At 49.1% G+C, this 23,433-nt stretch overlaps 1 pseudogene; it reads right to left on the bottom strand.

Moving 5' to 3' along the window:
- Positions 1–7,202, bottom strand: part of LOC120381673 — a 42,101-nt pseudogene extending 34,899 nt beyond the window's left edge.
- Between the last annotated feature and the right edge of the window lie 16,231 nt (positions 7,203–23,433).

Raw genomic sequence — 23,433 nt, 5'->3', positions numbered from 1 at the left:
CTCCCTTTGTTAAATGTCCTGAGAGGTATTTGAAGATGAAGATAACGCCATGGCTAACAGGTGACTGGCATGTCCTGGGTTAAAGAAAGGGACCTGGGTTACTAGTCGGAAGATTTGCGTTACCATCACTGTCTGACCCCCCTTCAGTGCGGAGCAGGTTTGTACGTTGCTGGGTGGAACGCAGAGACTCCTGGAGAGCAGGGGCAGCTGTTTCCATGGCAGAGAGCCTGGCACTTAGGAGACTTTCTACACTTGCTGTTTTGAAGCAATTCAGTAAAATAACAGTGGAGCTACAATGTCTGGTCCAAAATTTCAGCCCCCCTGGTGCAAAAACGCTATTTTAGGATCTACATCGGAGGCTCCCGGCACTAGGACACCTGACCAGAGAGCTCAGTGGGGGCGTAACAGCTGCTGACTCTGAGGGTCCCGGGCTAAATCCACTTGCAGGGGGAAGTGTTTTGATTTATTTGATGGATAATGAGCACCAGCTACCAGGGGAGAAGCCCTGAGAGTCGCTGCCACTCCAGCTGCTGCTAGGGCAGGGGGGAGCCCCAGGGGGCCAGCTGCTGCTCTGGCCACCCCAGAAGTGCTGCCAGAGGCCACCAGGCTGTGGCTGCTCCTGCTGCCCTTGGGACCACTGGTCAAGTGGTCCCCGGGCCAGCCGCATTGGCCGCTGCTTGGGCGGTCCCTGGAGCCAGTTGATTGAGTGGCCCTGGAGTCAGCCACTGTGGCCACTGCAGAAGTCACGGAGGTTGCAGGAAGTCACAGAATCCGTCACTTCCACCACCTCCGTGACAGACACGGAGACAAACCCCTCCCTGCTGTGACTGCAGTTCCTGGAAGGAAAGAGAAGAACAGAAAGAGATGAGAGAAAGAAAAAGAGAGATTCCCTGTCACCTCTCTCCCTGCTGCCTCCCCCTTGTATTCTGTAACCCCATCTCACTGGGTTCCCTGTGCTGGTGCCATGGGGGTGACACTAGAGTTCTGGGGATTTGGGGGGAGGGGAAGGGGGCTCTTCACTTCTCAGCATTTCACACAAATTTGTCTTTGGGCTGAAGTTTCTCCTGTGGGGCCTCTCAGTCAGAGCTGTACCCCACCCCCTTCAGTGGGGGTGTGTGTAAATTGCAGAGTAGGCAGAGAAGTCTCCCATAAAGGGTAATATTGATCAGGTGACTGGTTCTGACCGGGGTCCCACGTCCTCTGATACAGGATCATGTGCAGAACATGGGAGCTCTGGCTTGTCCTAAATGCTGTAGACTGTGAGTTCCTGGGAAAGGGCAGGGAGAGGGAGTAAGAGAAGAAAGGCAGAGACATTGGAGATGAGGAATTGGGGGGAGAAGGAGAGAACAGAGAGACAATAAATGATTGAAGCAGAACAGGTGTCCCAACTCCATCTTGCTCATCACAGGTGTTCAGAGAGACAGGTAGTTGCAGGTTTTCCAGTGTCAAGTATGAACTTTGATTCTAACAATGTGCGTTGAAATATCAAGGGGATCTCCACATACCTGATCTCTTCCCCCCTCTCCCCTTTTTTAGTATTAATTTTTATTTTGTCATGTTTGGCTTAACCGTGATCTTCCCTTTCCCCACCTGTATTGCAACTTGGGGGTTATGTTTATTTTGCCTCCCTTTTGTTCATGTCATTATAACTGTAACAGCAAAGGAACCTGCAGGAGCAAAAACTGACTCAAAACTTTATTTCCTCATCATGCCAGAACATCCTACAAACAGCTCACACAGCTGGAATCATAACACGCAAGGCCAGGGAATGGGAGATGCAGGTTTCCAAGGGTTCTGTCTTTCTCAGATGATACATTCCAGCCCCTTGTGTGCCTCCAGCCTGTAGGACCTGCTGGACTTCAACACATTTATTGTCTCATTCTATAGATAATGTGATTGTAACACAATGTGACTGAAATTAAACCACTTCCAGATGAGGAAACAACAGAAGAGAAAAGCCATTATTGCATTGGCTGGGAATCAAACCCAGATGAATTGCTTGGAAGACACCTACACACACCACTATACCACCAATGCATGTGGCAGGAGTAGCTTTCCTGCAGGCTGTGTGTGCTGGCAGAGGGAGTGACACATGACCATGGAAGTAGTGAGCAGGGTGGATGGGCTGGAAGCTGCCTGACAGCAGGGAGCAGAGTTACCATCCCAGAATGACTGAAAGGGAGCAATGGTGAAAACAGATCTCACTGGGAGCTGGCCCCACACCAGCCCCGCCCCTAGGAGAGGGGAACTGAAGCTTAACTTCAATCACAGAAAACTCTTCCCTGAGAAGGAAGGGGACAGCTTGTTTTAAAGACCAGGTTTGTGTTTGTTCCTGCTACATACGGAGGGGCTGGGTAGTGCTGATTCCAGCCCCCAGACTCTGGGAGGATAAGGAACAAATTCAGGCTGCCAGTGACCTGCAGGAGGGAGATGATCTTTTGACAGTGACGGACGCCTCATCCTAAAGGCCTTGGCCTGCCCCCTTCCAGTGACTGTTTGGCACAGGAATGCAGCCCCCACTCCTGGGTCTCTCCTGGGGAAATAATGTTTCTGTGCAAAACACCAAAGCTTTTAACAGAAAGGAAGAAAAGGAAATGGCCACATGATGGGACTAGGACATAAGGAATGAAACACAAGATGCTTCTCCCCTGTGCATTGACTTTTAACCTTGTTTGTGGTGGTGTTGTATCCATGCTGGTCCCCGGGGTCCTCTGGGGCGCCGGGCATTGGCCACTTTCGGGATAGTGGGCTAGATGAACTGGTCTGACTCAGTGTGGCTGTTCTTATGTTCTAACTGCTGGTTATGGAGGAGACGACCTTCCAGGCTACACAGAACTGAAGAAGGGTGCTGGGTTAGCTCCACAGCTTGTCTCTTTCACCAACAGAGGTTGGTCCTCTGCAAGCTCTTACCCTCACCCACCTTGTCTCTCTCGGACTGTGAAAAGTGTTTTCTCTCCACTCCCCTTGGAGAGACGTTAAGTTTCCCTTTGGGCAACTATCAGGCTGAAGCAATTGTATTGACTGTGACACTAGAATTGAAAATTTAATATTATAAATAAATGAGTCTAAACCTGAGGTTCTGGTTTTCACATTGGTTTTTCTAACTCCGTTCCCAGTTCTCTTCTAGAAAGGCCTCCAGGATGCCTGCCCAGCCCAGCAAAAGTGGCCAGGAGAAAGCCCACACTGCTGCTCTTTCAGGTAGTTGAAGGCTGCTATCAAACCCCACTCACTCACTCAGTCCCCAGTCTGTGGCAGTGCATAGGATTCTTCCATCCTAAGTGCAGGACTCTGCACTTCTCCTTGTTGAACCTCCTCAGATTTCTTTGGGCCCAATCCTCCAATTTGTCTAGGTCACTCTGGACCCAAACCCTGTCCTCCAGCGCTTGGATTCTTTACATGCTTTCACAGAGCAAAGAGCACATGTTCCATGATTTCATAGGGCAGAGTTTTGTGCTATCGGGAGCTTTCCCTGTGCGAATTTGACAGATGGATCAACATAGAGACACATTGTGGCTGTGAGTCTCCTTGTTGCCACCTGCCACAAGGAAGAGGGACTTTTGCATTTGGCAGCTGGATGTTAGTGACCAAACTCACCAGCCTGCTGGAACTCAAGGACCCTCCTCTGAGCTACAGCAGCCACCTTAACCCTTGAGTTCCTTCAATGTGTCTCCCTCTGGGGTCCAGCCCGGATCACCAGATACTCGGTGAAATCCCAGATCCTCTCTTCCCCAAGTATCCCAGGTTACTAGTTTTACTGTGGACCATTGCTACTGTATCTCACACAGCACCTGAGTACAGTTATTGAACAAGCAAAAAATTTATTTCACAACAGATAGAGATTTAAACAAACGTGAGCGATGGAAACCAACTGTTACCACTAAACAAAGGCAGAAAGTAATAGAATAGAAAGGCCAGCACAAAAAACAGAGAGAGGAACAATAAGATAGTAAAAGGACAATGGTTGGAACTCTCCATTTCTCTCAGTCTTTGGATTGATGGGTACTAGAGCTGTAGCAACAGTTGAGGAACCAGGGTAAATTAAATCAAATTAACTTTTCAAGATTAGCCATCATTTCCTGTATGACTAACAAAACACAAAAACAAGATGACTTTCAGTTTTCCAAAATAATTCACATTATCACACAGTCTCTTACTCTTTATCCAATAACTTCACCTATAATTTCATTTTAACTGGTAACAATAACATATTCAAAGATCACAAATTCTTGTCATATATGTTAGTTTTCTTTTAATCCCCATTGCCAACAACTGAACCTTGGCTCAAGTTGTGGTTTCTTCCAACGTGAGTCCCAACCACTTCTGTGAGTTCATATATCTCAGGATCTTCTGCCATATGTGTTGGTAGAAGGGGTCTTCTATGTCGGAATGTTTGCATCATGGAGAAAAATACCTCTCTTTACACACTTTTTAATCTTTCAAAGTAGGAGGAGGTAGAGAAGTAATGTAAATGCATAAAACACAAGAGAAACCTATCTGGTCTACACTAAAGACATTTATCGGGATAACTATATTGCTTAGGGGTGTGAAAAATCCACACAGCTGAGCAACGTAGTTACACAGCCCTAACCCCCTGTGTAGATAGTGCTACATGAGCGGGAGAGCTTCTCCTCTAAACATAGCCACCACCACTTGCAGGGGCTGGACTAATCAAGTCTGATGGGAGAAATCTCTCCCATTGGCTTACAGCATCTGTTATTGCAGTGCTACAGCAGCACAGCTACATTGGTGGAGCTGTGCCAACATCAGCTTAATTGTGTAGCCACAGCGTCAGACACAAAACCATAGTCTCAGGATTTAACATGCGTGTATCTGGAAGTCTGAAATTGGAGGCTGACACATTTGTTGCCTCATTGGTTACCATCATTTCTACAGCATGAAAGTCCTTGTTACCCAACCAGGAAGCCAGTTTGAGATCCACAGGGAAGGACTGTCCTATGAAGCACTCTCTCTTTGCATCCAAACAGTGAAGGATGACTGTTCTCAATCTAACCCTGGCATACTTTGGAAGTGTAATCAGTGACACTGAACTAGGAAGTGGAGTTGTAGAAACAATTTTCCTTGGGTCACCATTGCTTCCTTTACTGGGGTGGAAACCAAGAACTGGGTGTGGACTCTAGGATGGGGTAAATCCTTGGTCTTGGATGGGGTAAATTTACACTTCTCTGAAGTAGAAACCTTTACAAAACCACTTAAAATCTCAGCAGTGTGAATGAGGAATGGCTTCCTGAAACATGCCCAGCTTTTCTTTAATTCGGTGGCACAGGTCCAGGGAAGGGACTGGATACAGGCCTGGATCAGAATCTTCGTTAGTTACCAGAGCTGGAGATTCTATTAAAAATGGCTATTTTTCTGACGATATTACATTTTCAACACTGGTTTCATTTTATACACATCTTTAGCACCTACAAAGGATAAATTCGACAAAAACTCCGCTTCTATTTCCTCAACATCTGTGGCATGAGGGGCTGCATTTCCCATAGCATAGGATTTGCTAGGAGAGATCTTCTGTAGGACCTGGGTTACAAATGCTTTGGGAACCAAACACACGGGCATTGTGCCTAGTTCAAAACCACTTACCATGGAATTCTCTTCCCAGATCATCGGAAAGAATATTGCCTTAAACAACTGAAATACACTGTGATCAGATGCACTTCCTTCAGTTAGTTGGGGTTCTGCTGTTGTTCACCATTTCTGAGTGGAGATTTTAAATCACTGCTGTTTCTTTGTTAGCCTGTCCAGTAAATTAGAGAGTTCTCTCCTGTTGCTAGAACTGCACTTCAGCTTTCTCCATGTCATCATGGAGGGATGGGGAAAAAGCAAAGCTGAAATCATAAATGAGGACTTTAGCAAAGGGTCATTGTCTTAAATTCTTCAATAAATCTGAGCTACATCCTATCAAACTGAACTAATATCCAATTGGGTGACCAAACAGCCTTCAGGAAAGATAGAAACCCACATCACAGAGAGACAATACATGACAAAGAAAGTGTCAAGTGAAATTCAAGAGCAGGTTACATCTGATTATTCAGTATCGGGACAAGAGATTCTCCCATCACATTCTCCTCTGATCCATTCAAACCTGCTTCCTTCATCCCTGTCTCAATAGTCAGTTATGTTATTTACAACATTTTTAGTATCCTAGCATCCCCATAATGAGGGAAAAACAGCCCTCTTGCCAAAGTGGCTTTACAATAGATGGAACCTGGGATTTAAACTCCAATAACACTATATTTGGGATCCATTTGAATTCCCCTCCCAGGTCTTTGACACTTTCATCTCCAGTCATAGCGACTCTGATATAGGATTAAAGAAGTCAAAACATCATCTGCAAGCACAGACAATGGAGAATGCTTCATCACATGATACTTATCAAGTGGATGGATAGAATGTGATGAAGATAAACTCTGCATGGCTCAGGCAAAAGGTAACAGTTCTGCAGTGATGGGGAAGGAAGGAATCTCTGACTCACCCCATCTCCTTCCAGTGTCACAGAAGCTGTAATTATACTTTTTTCCTGCCCCTGCTCCTCTTCATTTACATATAATTTGAAAAATTCCCAATATATCTGCTCTTCAGCACAACCCAGAGCAACGTGAGAACAACTGGCAAGGATACAATCTGTATCACTGGTGACTCTAACAATAACTTTGCAATAGGAGGAATGGTATAAACGTGATGCTCCCTGGTTCCTCATAGGAAGGGCACACTCCAGTTACTTGTGGGACAATAGAAAGGACAAATAGGTCCATCTCAAAAGAGGGCGAACTGTAAAAGGCAAAAATGGGCCAGTCATCTGGACAAGCTGAGGGATAACGGTGCTGCACACAGTTCAAAGAGCTGCGATTGAAGGTTTTCCCACACTCACAGCATTTATAGGGCCTCTCCCCTGTGTGGATTGTTTGATGCCTAATAAGGTGCGAACTGCGATTGAAGGTTTTCCCACACTCACGGCATTCATAAGGCCTTTCCCCTGTGTGGATTCTCTGATGTACAGAAAGGGATGAGCTGTGAGAGAAGGTTTTCCTACACTCACGGCATTCATAGGGCCTGTCCCCTGTGTGTATTCTCTGATGTTTAGAAAGGTGTGAACTGCTAGTGAAGCTTTTCCCAGACTCACTGCATTCATAGGGCCTGTCCCCTGTGTGGATTCTCTGATGTACAGAAAGGGCTGAGCTGTGAGAGAAGGTTTTTCCACACTCCCTGCATGTATTTTTTCTCTTTCGCCTGAGGATATCCTGCTGTGTTGTGGTTTCCATGAGGACCTTCTGAGTTCCCCAACAGGAAATAAATTTATCCACTTTCTTCCCTGGCTGGTTTCCTTGATCTGTTTGTGGTCTGTGCTGAATCTCCCAGGATTTTCCCTGCTTATGACTCCTGGACACATTCCTTTTCGATCTTTGCGATAATGCTCTGTTTTTACCCACTGGCTCAACATTTTTTTCTCACATGCCATTACATCACCTGCTATGACAGAGACAGAAACCTCAAACAGGGATGGAAAGGGGAAGACCAAACAAAAACAAGTGCTGAGGACAGGTCAAATAAAAATCAGGCGCTGAACTCCCCCAAACTCTTCCCCCAAGTAGGAAAGAGGAGGGGGATGAATTCAGCCTTCACATCCCATCCAAATACGCAGGGGGAAGGGAGGAAGCTACTGCCTGGTGTCTGCTAGGATCTATAGGAAGCCATGAGCTATATTTACCCTGAGGATACGACCCCTGCTAGGGATAATAATGAACTGAGAGACCTCCCCAAGGGCTTTGTTGGGCATCCCAGATGTTTCCTTCAGGCACTTACAGATTCTGAGGTGGTTTAATGTTTCCTCACCTGTGCACGGAGATCTCGGGATCTCTCTTTCCTCTGAGCCCTGGAGGTCTGGGACCCATGGCTCTTCCCCTTGTTCCAGCTGGGAGATCACATCACGCTGGAAAACTAGAAACCCTGCTCAGATGAAAGAAAACAAAGGAGTTCAGTTGATTTCATAAGACTTGGTCATAAAAAAACATTCTATTCATTTAACTTCAGTGCTTAGTGTGACCTGGTGGGCCAGGGGCAGTTCTCACTGAAAATGCCAAAGTTAGGGCAGGCTGAAAAAGGGAGAGCAGATGCTCCCAAAACTGCTGGTTAACACTGAAGTTAAACTCACTGACCAGTCACACACTGTGCTTCTGATCCCCCACATGGGTTATCAAGAAGCTGAAAAAAGAAATCACACGGCCCCCTTTATTCCATCCCAGTTCTCTGACTCCCAATCAGCAACTAGGTCCAGTACAGTGAGAGGTTATTTAAAAACTCTGCTCACATAAACAAAGTGTTCTCTGACCCCAAAGGGTCACAGCCACATCACCAGGTCAGTATAGGTTTGGATATTACCCAAAATTCCATCCTTCCAGACAATCCTTTAGCATCTAAACTAAAGGTTTAAACGAAAGAAAGACAGAAAGAAGTTAAATGGGAACGCAGTCAGATACATTCCAAAATGGATATATCAGGTTCTTAGGAGTATTGGTGAGTTGCTGGCTTGAAAGTCTGTCTGGATCACATCCACAGCTTGGATGGGTCATTCAGTCCTTTGTTCCAGGGTTCAGTTTGTAGAGAAGTTGCTCCAGAGGCAGGAAAGGGGATTGAAGACAAAATGGAGAGGATGCAGCTGCCCTTTACATTCCTTTTGCCATGTGGCTTGTACTTACTGTGTCCCAAACACAAGCTTCACAGCATGTGGCATGGAAAAGCCTTGAAGTTCTCATTACACAGGCATACCCTGGCATGTCTTGCTGACTCAATAGGTGTATTCCCTTGGTCCTTTTCATGGGCTCATTGTACAGCTGATGACCCTGAATGGGCCATCAAACAGGCTAAGCAGTGTTGATGCCAATATATCTGGGGGCGTCACCCAGAAACACTGCACAAATCTGGAAATACAGATATACCCTACATATCTATAACTCACAATACAAAGGTGATACAAACATAGAAACAAAATTATCATACTTGGCAAATCATAACATTTTCACTGACACTTGGCATGGCATATCTAGCACAATTCATTGCAATTTTATCAGATTATATTATTATTTTTATTATTAATACCAAAGTGTCTCACAATTCCATACAGTGTCACACTTGGTAAACCAGTGAATTCCCAGGACCAGTTCCCCAGGTCCTTGAAGATGCCGAACACTGTGCTTATGAGGGACTGAAATACCCACATATCTGCTGGGAACACACACACAGACACTATGTCAGTCTATACCCCTGTGTTCACTCATCTAGAAAATTATGATCAATTTTGTACACAGTATGGCTTGTGAGGTATCATTTGAAAACGCATAATCTACTGAATATTATCCTCCTGTTAAAATGTGTAGTAACACTGTATGTAAAGTTATGAGATTTTAGAGTATGAGATTCCTGAAAAAGTTACAATTCTGGGGAACACCCACAGACCAGTTCCTCAGAGACAGCAAGGCAAACAGCTGGTCAAAGAGCCATTCTCCTGTAGGGGGAAGGTGTGAAGAAGACATTTACATTCCATCACAGGGACCACTTCAAGCTGTTGAGGAAAACGACCACACGATTGATTTTGAATCAGCTCAGCCTGAGGCTCTTTTCTTGGTTAAAAGTGTGCAGGGGGCAACAGCTATTGGAATACTGTCCCCCTGAGCTAAAAATCACTCAAGCCTTTTAAAGCTTAAAACCCCAAACAATGACACATACGTTGCACGTTAATTTCCTTATTTGGAATATATTGCAAAATATGATGCAGGTCAAAAGCAAGCTGAACAATCAGTTTTCCATATTCGGCCTTTCCTCTTATTGTTATTACACCTGGTGATATGGGAGCAAGACTCTGCATGTCTCAAGAAATGTCACTACCAACCTAGGCCATTTTCACATGCTGGGGTGCAATCCAGAGCAGTGAGGAGTTGTGTCATCTGTAATCCTGGGTGAGATTCAGTGTTCTGCTGCTGGAGATCCCCTGTCTGGATACTCCCAGCCAGCATTCAAGGACGCACCGAGTGTGTGTGTGATAAGTAACCCTGGACCAGCAGCTCTGACTCCAGCCGCCTGCTTGTTACACCCCAAGCACATTCTGGTTTGGGTAGAGAATGCTCAGGGTTTGAGAGAAGGCCGGGGGTAGGAAGCTTCTGTTCGTTATGCTGGACCTAACCCCCAGTTTTACTTGAGTAAAGAGGAGATATTTGACACTTTGTGATACTGCTCCTCTGCTGTGTTCCCGAAGTGTTAAGAATCATAGAATCTCAGGGTTGGAAGGGACCTCAGGAGGTCATCTAGTCCAACCCCCTGCTCAAAGCAGGACCAAACCCAACTAAATCATCCCAGCCAGGGCTTTGTCAAGCCTGACCTTAAAAACCTCTAAAGAAGGAGATTCCACTACCTCCCTAGGTAACCCATTCCAGTTCTTCGCCACCCTACTAGTGAAAAAGTTTGTCCTAATGTCCAACCTAAGACATGTTCTGCAGCATGGGAGGGTCTCTGGTAGTGTGTGTGTCACTGGCATATTGGGGTGATGCAGAAACAGGAGAGAGTAGAGGTGGCATTGTGGGGCTGGCGTGAACCTTAACTCTTCATTTCCCCTTCCAAGAACCGAGGGGACAGGAACCCTTACCCAGCGAGGTCACTGTCTCATAGTTCTGCAGCATGACATCCCAGTACAGGGCTCTCTGAGCGGGGTCCAGCAGAGCCCACTCTTCCCTGGTGAAATGCACAGCCACCTCCTCGAAGGTCACCGGCCCCTGAAAGAGCAAGAGTCCAACACTCAGGACCTCTTTCCCCACTCACAGCCCCACTATTTGTGGCAGAGAGGAGCCAATCAAATGGAAGCTCTGGGTGAAGCCCACTCAACAGAGTCCCACCCCCACCCCGCTCAGCGTATCCAGCAAATACCAGGGTGAGGGGACGAAGCGAGAGCCCCTTGTCTCTCCCAGCAGATCCATCACACACCTACTGGCCATCGACTGATACAGGAGGTGGAGCCTCTAGCAGGGTCCAGGGAGAGCTCCCTGGTAGGAAGCCCAATAACCTCCTCATTGTGAGGAGCTGGATATGAAGGGAGAGGCAGCTCCAATAAGCCTGACTCATGGGTGCCCCCTTCATATCTCACAGCAGCCGCTGGTCAGTGAGGTCAGGCTCCAGCACTGGGAGTCTGGTCAGTTTGACTAGCTCCATGTAGGTGGGCTGTTTTCTTTCTCCACAAATTAGGGCATTTCCACCTCCCAACCTCCTGGGTCTGTTCCTAGAATCTAGGGCACTTATTAAATAACTCCCAGCAGGTTTGCCACACCCTGGCCTCCTCCTTTCCCCACCCTGTGCATTTCCTGCCCCGCTCCAACCTCCAAACCAGACTGTGCAAACCTTCCCATCTCCGGTGTATTTGCTCTCCCTCTCCTCCAGCAGGAACCCACCAGCAACCTCCCGATAATCTCTACCTGAGTTGGCTCCACTGCAGCCATTTCTCTTCCCTGTCCCATGCCAGGCTGGGATGAGCTGGAGCAAAACATGGACGTCATTCTGCAGCCTGTCTGGGGGAGAAGGGCAGTTGTGGGCATTTCAGAACCAGTTTTAGTTAATTTCACATCAGAATTCCCCCAGGCCCTTTCCCTGCAGACAGACACCCTAAATCCTGCCATGCTGGGAAATGCTCAATCTGTTTATTACAATGTAGACCTGGCCCCTCCTGCCAGGCTAATCCCAGAGACATTTTTAACCTCCCTTCTCCGTCCCCTCACCCTGTAACAAAGTCTCCGAACACAAGGCTAGAAACCAAAGGAGTCACTGTGGGGGATCCCTCGGACACTGACCCCATGGCAGCCACACCCCAGCAGGGGGAATATGGAGTCAGGAACTGGCTTTTCCTCTCTCTGATCCTTGTTTTGTCCACTGGAAAGTGGTTCTGCCCAGAGATGCAGCAATACATGTGTCTGGGTGGACTAGAGAGCTGGAAATCTCTCCCCCCTCATTTCTCCCACTGCCCCTTTCAGTCTCTCCTTCCCCTGTCCTCTCTCCCTGCCCCTCTGGCTGGGAAAGTCCCATTCCTGGGGGCTTTGCTCTCCCATGGCTGGATTTTCTCCTGGCAATTGCTACTGGGAGGAGAAATGAGGAGGGGCTGTTTGTGCAGAGTCACTTTCTTGCCAGTCCCCAGCACTTTCCCTGAGGTCTGTCAGTTACCTGGAGACTCTGGCTCAGAATTTAGTATTAACAGGGCCCAGGGCTGCCCTAGGGGGCTAGGACCAGCTGGAGAAAGTCATCCCCTGGGCCAGGCAGAGAAGCAGCTTTAATTAAGGTCACCTCCCAGCACAGAACCCCGCTGGGGGAGCAGCAGCTGCTAAGCCTGGTCTCCCAGATCACAATGGAGGCTGCAGCGTCTGACCCAGGAAGCTGAACCCCAGTATCCTGAGCAGAGAGGGACAGAGCGTTTGAGCAGCTTCCCTCCTTTAGCTCTCTGGGGAGAGCAGCTAATGAGAGCCCCTCCTCACAGGGAGAATTGCTGGTCTCATTAGCCCCACTGTCGATCCGGAGTCACTCCTTGTCTTCCCATACAGTGACTCTGGATTAACAATGGTCTCAATGAAACCAGAGTTCAGAAAGAATGAGTCCAGAATGCTGTGGAAGAGACCATTGTGTGGCAGCGCTGACCCCCTTCCCACTTCCCTCACCCCCAGATCCAGGACAAGGACTGGACAATCTAGGACAATGGAGCTGGAAGTTCCTGCAGTTTTCAAGAGGGGAGAAGAGCAAAAATCTGTGATTTCACCTCACTGTGTCTGATAAGTGGCTAGAAAGTTATCACAGTGACTGGGCCTGGCCGGGGAATGTCGGGCAGTGCTTGGAGCCAGGATTCTGGCATAAGCTAATCAGGGAGAAGAAGAGGGGTCAGGAGCAGACCCCAGAGCCCCAGCCAGCCCCCCCCCCAGATATTCCCTGGGACCCAGCCCCCAGAGTCCCTGGCCAGGGACCTCAGATACCCCTCAGAGCCCCACCGGCCAGAGAACCCCCACCAGACCATCCTTGCCAGGTTGGGAATCCCAAAGGGTTCCCCCCACCCAGAGCCCCCAACCGCCAGAGACCCCCCAAACGGGACCCCCACTGGGAACTCAGTCCCTCACTGCCTGCCTAGGATCCCCCGCCCTCCAGCAGGACCTGCCCTGCCCTTTGCCCTGGCACCCCCTCCTCCGCCCTGCGGGATCCCCTGATGCTTTACAGGGGCACCCCCCGGCCTAGCGCCGGGGATTCTCACACACACACTCTATGCACTGGGCAGGGCAGCGATCCCAGGAGTCTGCGGGGGAAGCCCAGACAGAGCCCCTGGCACAGCACCAGGCTCCCTCTAACCCCCTGTCCCGCCTCCCCAAGAGACGCCCACCCCGGCTGTTCTGCAGCCAACAGGCCCCCAGCGATACCCACCTCCAGGACCCACAGCCTCAGGGCTGGGCACATCACACCCACCCCCTGAAACCCCAAATCTCCAGAACCCACCAACCTCACTAGGGTACCCCCAGCCCAGCCACCCAGAGGCCTCCCCCCACCACAATCCCCCTTCAGCTGCGATCTCCTCACCCAGCCCCACCCCCACCCAGCAACACTGTTACCTCACAGTGCCTGAGAAGTGGATAGAAAGTGACCACCGCCCCCTGCTGGCCAGTCACACAGGCAGAGGGAGCCCTGGGGGATGTCTCTTGAACTGGAGAATGGAAGGCCTGGAGGGACAAAATAGATAAGAAATGTCCATGCCTGTCACTAGCAAATAATGGCCACCCTGGATCCACCCCAGAAGTGGCTACATTTTAGCACTGCCCAGTCACACAGAGGCCACCAGATCATGCCAATAGCCGGGGGCAGGATTTCTCTGGGCCACTGAAATGTTTCAGGGGGTTGGTGCGTGAGCTCAGCCTTGCATCCATCCCTGATGTTTCATGGACTAACAGCAGCAGCGTAAAGAAAGAGCCGAGCCAATATCTCACTCTCAGAGGGGAAGGTGGCCACGTCCCCTCTGTGACCTCCAGGGGAATAAGGCAGCGCTTCAAAGGAAAACGTTAGAAGTGGCAGGGGAGAAATAGGAAAGGAAAACGCCCCTTTTCTCAGGAGATACAAACTCGACTCCCTCCTGTCTCTGTCACCAGTGGATTTAGCCTCCCTCCTTGTGAGCTGTCAATAAAATAAAGAGGCAATAAGGTGGTTTGGCACAAACAAAGGTCAGTGTAGTCAGGGTAAAGGTACAGAAAACTGGGGGAAGAGGGGAAAATGCAAACGTAATGAATCCAATCAAACAGCGACTGGCTTCGGGAGCTTAACACTCAGGCCCAGAAACCCTCCCTTGGAAACCGGAAAACACTAAACGATGTCCCAGCACAGAAACCTTTCCCCCCTGTGCAGGTGCAGCGGGTCCCACGGGCCGGCGCGAGGCCCAGGACCTTCCACTCTCCGGCTGGTTTAGAGCCGTTGAGGAGGAGCACTGGGGCGTCCAGACGACGGGTGGGTTTCGTCGCTGGCAGGGAGGCCCTGTGGGAGGCTGGACACCAGGGATGCAGGACGGCAGGAATGGGGGTGACAGGCCTCCTGTTCCTCAGTCTCACGGCGGGACCGAGGGGGCTCGTCACTCTCCGGCTCGGGAGCGCTGGGAAGACCCGACCGTGGAGGGGCCGTCGCTGGGGACGGCCCGCGCAGGCGCTGAGCACGTCCTTATATCACTTCTGTGGCGGGAAAAGTGCTGAGGAGATGGAACGCTGAGGGCTGGTTTTGGCGGGAAAAACCGGTTTGGACTGGTTTGAGCCTGTGTCCTGATGGTAAACAAGTCCCCTCTCAGAGATGGAGTCCAGGGTCAATAGTTCATATGCTCCAGATTGGATCTTATTTTAAAGCCAGTGATTTACTTCATAAACATCTTATTAACCAACTAACTGAACATATTGAACAGTTTATACTTCTCACACCTAACAGTGTTTGTCCTCCAGATGTGTTTACAGGTGTTGAGTTGTGGGGGAGAGAGGCCAATTCATGTCTCTACCCCCCCTTTCATAGTTTCTTCCCACTTGCTAGGAAGTACCTTTGCTAGGATGTGAGCCAAGCAGTGTCCATTGTCGCTGTGCTATCTCGGAGAAGTCTGCATTGTACACGGTTCCTGGGATAGTCCTTGGGAGTGTGGATCCCTTTAATGGGCCAGCAGCGAGTCTGGCTCCTCCATTGTCACACCTGAAAGGCTGGTGGTGGGCATTTCCCAACCTCATCTCAGTAACACACACAGAGCAAAACTTCCCAGCCAATGCTACACACACAATCCAACACAATAGTAATGTTCAACAGACCAAGATTTTTGAAATGATACCTCACCAGGCAGACTTTGTACAAACCGTATCATCATTATATGAGAGTGGTGAATATGGGGCTTCCAGGGTGCTGCTTTGAGCACAGCGAGCCACCCCTGGGCTGACATTGCAATGGAGACGTACCCTGAGAGTCCATCTCTCCTGGGATAAAGATGGCAGCATGGCTGGCCTGGACCATCTGACGTGGGCTCATGAAGCTAAAGCTGAGAGGCTAAAAACTGTGGTGCAGATATTTGTGTTCACACTGAAGCCTGGGTTCGGAAACCCTCACCCCTCGTGGGGTCTCAGAGGTTGGGCTCAAGCCCATCTGTCTGCCCTGTAATTTTATAGTCTTGCAGCCCAAGCCCCATAACCCTGAGTCAGCTGACCCGGGCTTTGCGACAGGTGCCCTGGGTGTGTTAATCGCAGTGTAGACATAACATTAGGCTACGTCTCCAGTGCAATGAAACACCCACGACTGGCCCGTGTCACGTTAATCAGGGTCATGTGGCTTGGGCTGTAAAGTTGCAGTGTCCGTGTCTCGGCTCAGGCTCAGTCCCCTGCTCCAGGAGCCCAGAAGGTTGGGAGGGGGTTTAGCAAGTGGAAATGGTAAAACCGCAGGGGAGTATTACCCTGGACTCATGGCATTTCTCCATTGGTCTGTCTGCTCTGGGGCAGGGACAGAAACACGTCCTGCTGCTTTTGTTATTTCAAAGGGCGGGTTAGGATTTTCATTCTCATACTCGGTGCACAAAACAGGACTCAACCCTCGGCATAAACGAAACGAGCTGCCTACAGATTCTGGCAGCCACAATGAGCATTTGGTGTGAGAGCTCAGACCTGCCCCTGTCCCAGAGGGACGGGGTCATCTGTGAGGGGACTGGACCACTGACCTATCAGCTCCTAACTCCCAAACTTTCAGTAACTATCATCAGTGCCTGTGAATGTAATTTAAACCATAAGAAAAACCGCACTAGGCTAGACCGAAAGTCCATCTAGTTCTGAATCTTCTGACAGTAGCCAATACCAGGTGCCCCAAAAGCAACTCAGTAAGGTACCACTGGAAATTAAACCCAGGATCTCCTGTATACAAAACAGTGGTTTTAGCCAGCTAAGCCATGGTGCCTACAGCTGCTGAAGGGATCATGTCTGCGCACACCTGACTCTCTGCCAACCTCCATCTGCGCCTGACAAGCTTTGCTTGTTTGGATTCAGTAAAGCAGAGGAGCAGGTGAAGTTTTACTCCCAAGGTTCTTTGGACAGATCTACACTACAAAATTAGATCGGTGTAACTACATTACTCAGGGGTGTAAAAAATTTACCTCCCTAAGCAATGCAGTTATATCAGCCTAACCCTGGTGCAGATAGCGCTGTGTCAACAGGAGGGCTTCTTCCATCAACATAGCTTGGGGAGGGGCTTGGTTAGTGAAGATGAAGAGAATAGGTGGCCCATGGCTCTTGCATTTGGGGAGGCTGGGTGTGAGCGCTGGAAGCTCCCTAGAAGTGGGGGGCCCATTGGTGCCCAGACCATGGCACTGCCCCCCACCCTTCTCCTCTCTCTGAGGCCCCCCTGTGCTCCCCCCTTGCTCCTGTTTGGCCACTTCCCACCCCCGCTCTTCCTCTTTGGCTGAGGACGGCTGAGCCACCTTTCGCTCGCTCCTCTCCTCCCCCAAGGCCTTCCTGCCTGCTGCTCGTGCCTCTCCACCCCCTACCACACGGTCTGCCCACCAGCCGCCACCGCCACCTCTCTGACCCGTCACTGCAACCCACCCTGCCCACCACCCACACCTCTCTGCCTCTCCCTTGAGACCTGCCCTGCACCACTTGCACCTCTGTGCCCCTCCCCTGAAACCTCCCTGCCCACTGCCCCCACCTCCAAGACCTGCCCCACCCCTGAGACCCACCCTGTCCACGTCTTTCTTCGGTCATCTGTTGTTATTCCATGAAACATCAAGAATGGAATAAAAAGCTGAGTTTACTCCAGGGTGAGGAAAGAAAGGAGCCACCAAGCCCCTGGCATTGCTGCTTTAAAGTGTTTTAATTAAACCGCTGTTGCATGTCCACAATATGCCCCTTGTGTCACCAGAGCACATCCACGCTAGCATCTCTTGGATCGCCAGACAGCAGTGCACTGTGGGTAGCTATCCCACTGTGCAACAGGTGCAGGGTGATTTGAGAAGGGTTTGCGATGTCTCAGAGGATGGCATAGCATCACACGATACAGGTTTCTCCATCCCATTGTTCCATGGGCATCCTACTGGATTGCGAGCTGCTTTTCAACTGCAGTGTAGAGACTGTTTGTGTGTGGGGAGAGACAGTGTGTGTGTTGGGGGAGTGTGTGTATTGGGGAAGAGTGAGTGTGTTGAGATAGGTAGGAGCGGATCATTATTATCCCTACTTGAAAGAGAGAGAAGCTAAGGCTGAGAAAGGAGAATTGACTTGTCTTAGGTCACACGCCCAGGCAGGGGCAGAGTTGGGAATAGGACCCAAGAGCCCTGATTTTCAAACTAACCATCGGATCTTGAATTTCAGACATTGAATGACCTGAGTAAAGTGCTCTCAGATGAGCTCCAGACCAACAACAGTGCACAGTAATTATTCAGCAAGTATTTGAGGAGAACTGCAATGTTAGAGAGAATCATGAACTGCTCAGAGACCATTAATGCAGAGAAGCAGTAAAATTTATCAAACACAGAACTGGTTCTGACTTATTTCCTTGGTCTTAAAAGAGAACATAAAGGACCTGAGTCTCCGCCCTGTCAATAACCCCCTGCTCAGCCAATCAGGGTAGAGACTGAGGACAGGAGGCTGAGGGTTCTCACCAGAGAGCCCAAAGGATGGCCCAGGTCTCTGGTGGGGATCACTGCCCGAGCACTATTTCAGCCCCACATTTTTGGATGGACCTCCCACAGTGAGAGCTGCAGAGCACTCCCCCGCAATACACACACACACACCTCTCCTAATGTTGGGAGGGGAACAGGAGAAAGGACAAAAGAAGCAAGAGACGAAGAGAAAGGAGGGAGGGAGGGAGGGAGGGAGGGAGGAAAAGGTGAAACAAAAACAACAAATCCTAATGTCCCCGGTGATTATAAGGGACAAAATCCCAGGTGCGCCATAAACTTCTGCCTCCTTAAGCTCGTATTTTCCATGCCTAGAATTCAACTGTCACCAGCTGGATCAGACTGAACAGGTTTCAAAGCTCGAGGAGGCTCTTACCTTCTAAACAGGGACGGCTGTTTTCTAGTAAAATCACTAAAAGGGAAGGAGAAAACTCAAAAGAGGTTCCTCCTGGCGCTCACGTCCGTGAACCCGAATACTCTCTCAGTCCTCAAAGAGAGACCTGGAGAAGGAGACTTGCTGAAGCAAAGCCACAGGGGTCTCTGAGGTTTCCCTGGCCCCTCGCCCCTGTCCTGCCTGGCTGATGTCAGCATCTCTCTGTGAGGTTACCACCTCCCCACCACCTTGGACCAACAGTCTGAGGTCCTGCAAAAGGCCTTTGTGATGTCACTGCCACACCCCTCCCTTGCTGTGCCAATGTCCTGCCCCTGGCCAGGCACTTTGCAGGTTTGAGCTACTCCCTGTGGATCACCCCACTCAAGGAGCGTTCGTTCTAGGCAGCAAGCTGGCTAGACAGGGAAACGTCAGACGCTGCTCCCAATGCTACACTCAGTTTTTCAGAAATTAGTCGACTTTATGGCCAGAAGAGACCATTAGAGCATCTAATCTGACCCCCTGTGTATCACAGGCCTCCTGTAGGACACAATAGCAGGTGAGGGTGGGGGGCTGAGGAGGCGAGTGGGAGGGGCTGGTGAGCCGGCAGCAGGGGACTGAGGAGACGAGCTATGAGTCAGTGGCTGACCTGTTCTGCTGATCTGGTCTGGCTCCCAGCCCCTCCAAGGGTTGCAGCTGTCTGGAGGTGCTGCCTTCCACGCCTTCCTCAGTCCCACCTCATTCACTCCACAGGCAACTGATTACCAAGTGGGGGGAAGATCTTATTCTACTTCTAGCAAAAAGACAGTTTTCTTTTACCTTAATTATACTACCTTAGGGGCCCGCTATAACTTATTAACAAGGTTCAATACCACCGTTTTGGCAGGACGGTGCTAGGGAAGGAGGTTTGTTTCCAGGGGGCGGGTGGCGATTGGGGGGGATTGTTTTGGGGAGGGGCTCCGCAGCGCTGGGGGGTGGTGTTCAGTGAGGCCGGGGGGGTTTCATCCCTCAGCTGTTTTCTTTGGAGTAATATGGCCCTCGCTGCTTTACGAGTTGTGCAGGCCTAGACTACTCCACAGACTTTGGACTCAGCATTCAAGTATCCTGCAGTCTGAACTTCGCATCTGATACATTCCCTCATTGGCTACCATTGTTTGCCCAGCATGGAAGTGCTTCTTGTCCAACAAGGCAGCCAGATTGAGACCCAGAGGCATGGAATGGCTCTGAAGGAATCAACTGTTTCTCTCTGTGCTTCATCTAACTTTGGATCCAAATGGTAAAAGACAGTTGTGCCCGATTTAATCATGGCGTCCTTCAGGAGTGTGACCAATGCCACTTAACTAGGGAGCAGGTTCTAAAAATAGTTTACCTGGGCCACAGGTCACCATAGCTTCCATCTCGGGGGTGAAAATCAACCACTAGTACCTGCAATTTTTGCCTGAGTTCTTGTCAAATCTTTGACCTTACTTGGAGTAATTTGACACTTCTCTGATGTAGAATTCTTCACCAACCGCACAACAGATCAGTAGCGACAGTGAGGTACAACTCCCCCAACTATGCCCCCTTATTTCTTTAATCTGGAGGCACAGATTTAAATTAGGGACTAAATTCAGGTGCGACTTAGAATCCCTGTAAGACACCAAATGTCAGGTCTCTATTAAAAATAGGTATCTTTCTGCAGCTATAGCACATTCAACACAGATTTCATTTTCTACACATTTGCAGCATCTCCCAGGGGTGAGCTGATGAGAAAAGTCACTTCCATTTTTCCCATCTCTACCTAGATAGGGATTGTATTTCCCAAATAATAGGCAACATGCAGCTAATGAGGAAGGAGATCTCTTCAGGAGCCACTTCCTGCGGGGCCTGGGCCACAACTGCTTTGGGAGCCCTATGCATGGGTACTTTGTTTAGTTACAAGTTATTTACGAGGGAATCCTCTTCCCAGCCCTTTAGAAAAAGTACTGACCTAACCAACTGCACAACAGGGGGATTGGGATGGTGATGGGGAATAAGGGAATCCCTCTGATTTACCCATCTTCTTCTGTTGTTACAGAGAGAGTGAAATGACATTTTCCCCTATCCCTGCCCTGTTCCTGCTCTTTGTTATAATTCAATATATTTTAAGTGAGAAAAATGGTAGTAAAAATATCTGCTCTGCAGCATAACCTGAACCAACATCAGAGCAACTGGGAGTGAAACAACTTCTTCCCCAAGAGTGAACTCTATGACTAACAATGGCTGTGAAATGGGGGAACAGTATAACCGGGATGCTCAGGTTTGTTTAGACTAGGGAAAGTGATGGAGTTTAGGTCAGGTCAAGGGGGAAGCTAATGCCAACCCCTGCACCTGGGCGCATCTGCACTACAATTTTTTACATTAAGATCACTAACTTGAGCAGGCAACGCCATGTACAGTCCTAGTGGATGTCAGGCACAGGTAGTTTTTGCCTCAGTGTACCTTGTTGGGATCAAACCTCTCCCCCCACCTGGAGCTGATGAACATTCCTGGCAGGAGGGACACACACTCCTATGACTCAAAGGAAAGGAGTTGATAGAAAAGATCACAGGACTGACCCCAAAGACGGGTGAGCTGCAAAAGGCAGAAGCAGGCAACTCATCTGGGGGAGCTGAGAGACCACGGTGAAGATGGTGCAAAAATCACAATGTAGGAATTAGGAAATGTGATTTTTTTTAATTTTGCCCAGCCCTAGTCAAGGGATTTATAACAGTTCTCTCTCTTGTGTGGATTCTCTGATGTCTAATAAAATTTGAGCTGTAACTGAAGCTTTTCCCGCACTCAGAGCACGTGTAGGGCGTCTCCCCTGTGTGGATTCTCTGATGTGTGATAAGGTGAAAGCGCCACCTGAAGCTTTCCCCGCACTCAGCGCATGTGTAGGGCGTCTCCCCTGTGTGGATTCTCTGATGTGTGATAAGGTTTGAGCGCCGACTGAAGCTTTTCCCGCACTCAGAGCACATGTAGGGCGTCTCCCCTGTGTGGATTCTCCGATGTGTGATAAGGTTTGAGCTCCGATTGAAGCTTTTCCCGCACTCAGCGCATGTGTAGGGCGTCTCCCCTGTGTGGATTCTCTGATGTGTGATAAGCTGAGAGCACCACCTGAAGCTTTTCCCGCACTCAGCACATGTGTAGGGCATCTCCCCTGTGTGCATTCTCTGATGTGTGATAAGCTGAGAGCACCACCTGAAGCTTTTCCCGCACTCAGCACATGTGTAGGGCATCTCCCCTGTGTGCATTCTCTGATGTGTGATAAGCTGAGAGCGCCACCTGAAGCTTTTCCCGCACTCATGGCACATGTAGCGTCTCTCTTCCAAGTTGATTCTGTTGCATGGAATAAGGACTGAGTGGCTATTGTAGTTTTCCTCTGGCCTCTGCTGAGTCTCACAGGCTTTTGTGTTTTCTGGGAGTGCACAACTCCTGGAAACATTCCCTTTGGATCTTCCTGATAACATCCAATCTGCATCTACTTGCACAGTGTCTTCCTGCTGGGGTTTTTCCTCCTCATTTTCACTCACCATCTCATTGCCGGATGCGAGACAGAGAGAATCCAGACATAGGTCACTCCCTGTGCCTGAGAAAAAGGAAATGTCAGAGAGAGGAATGGAAAAAGGGATGAACAAACCAAAATATATGTGGGAGAGATCAAACCTATCAGGAGCTGATTTTCCCCAAACCCTTCCACAGAGAAGAGAGGAAGGCATCAGTTCTGGGTCCTCATTGCACCATAACTCTCAGGGGAAAGTGAGATCAGCGAGCGACCTGCTGCCAGTTGTCAGTCAGAATAGGAGGGAAGCCATGAGTGACATCTGCCATAATGATTCCACATCTGCAGGGAACAATCCTGACCTTGAAGAGCTCACAGGGTCTTTGTAGGGCATCCCAAATGTTTCCTGCATTCCTAAGCAGTTGTTGAGTTGTTTAACCAATTCCTCACCTGTGAAGGCAGCTCTCGGGAGCACTTCTTTCTCAGAGCCCTGGAGGTCCGGGACCCACGGTTCTTCCCCTCGTTCCAGCTGCGAGATCACATCAGGTTTGGAAATTGGAAAGCCTACTGCAGGCAAAGAAAACGAGGGAGGTCAGTGGAATTTGTGGGATACTTGTCACAAATAATATTCCATAGTTTTAACCCCATCTCATTTCTAGACAGTAACATCTGTAGCCCTCAGGATTCATCTGCTTGCCTGCATAAATATCTCTTTTCTTGTAAGTACAGTATTGTGATAGGTTTATTAATTCATATTAAAAATACGTTTGGCTGTAATGCAAGAAACCTACAGGCCAAAAACCTGCATTTTAAGCTAAAGCAAAGTTAGCATAGCTATATCCTGTGCCCTTTTACCCAGAAAAGGAACTGTTTTTCCTATACCCAAATAAAGTGCCTATGCTTAGGTCTAAGACCCTTTACCTAGACCAATAAACAATGAAGAATAGCAAAGGGGATTTTTCAAAGTTGAACTCACAGACTTAACAAGTACCCCACAAGTGCGCAGATACCTGCCATCCATACGCACATACATACTAGCCTATGGAGTAAACGTACCCTAACATTTCTATGGGGGAAGACTGAAATTTGGGTATAAGAGGAAGGATTTCCGGCATTTATTTCTATAAAAAGAGGTAACCTACCTCACTATGGTATCCCCGCCCCCACCTCGACCTTCTCCTTCTTCTCTACACTTCACCATCTTCAACTACGTATTCATGCTATCCATCTACGACAGATATTAACCAGTAATAGGCGCACTTATTTTCTTTTCAAACCTTAACATAAGAACATAAGAAAGGCCGTGCAGAGGTCAGACCAAAGGTCCATCTAGCCCAGTATCTGTCTACCGACAGTGGCCAATGCCAGGTGCCCCTG

The sequence above is a fragment of the Mauremys reevesii genome, linkage group 14, assembly GCF_016161935.1.
Source record: "Mauremys reevesii isolate NIE-2019 linkage group 14, ASM1616193v1, whole genome shotgun sequence".
NCBI classification, from domain to species: domain Eukaryota; kingdom Metazoa; phylum Chordata; order Testudines; family Geoemydidae; genus Mauremys; species Mauremys reevesii.
The sequence above is the reverse complement of the archived record's forward strand: the minus strand, read 5'-3'. Positions and strand labels throughout refer to the sequence as shown.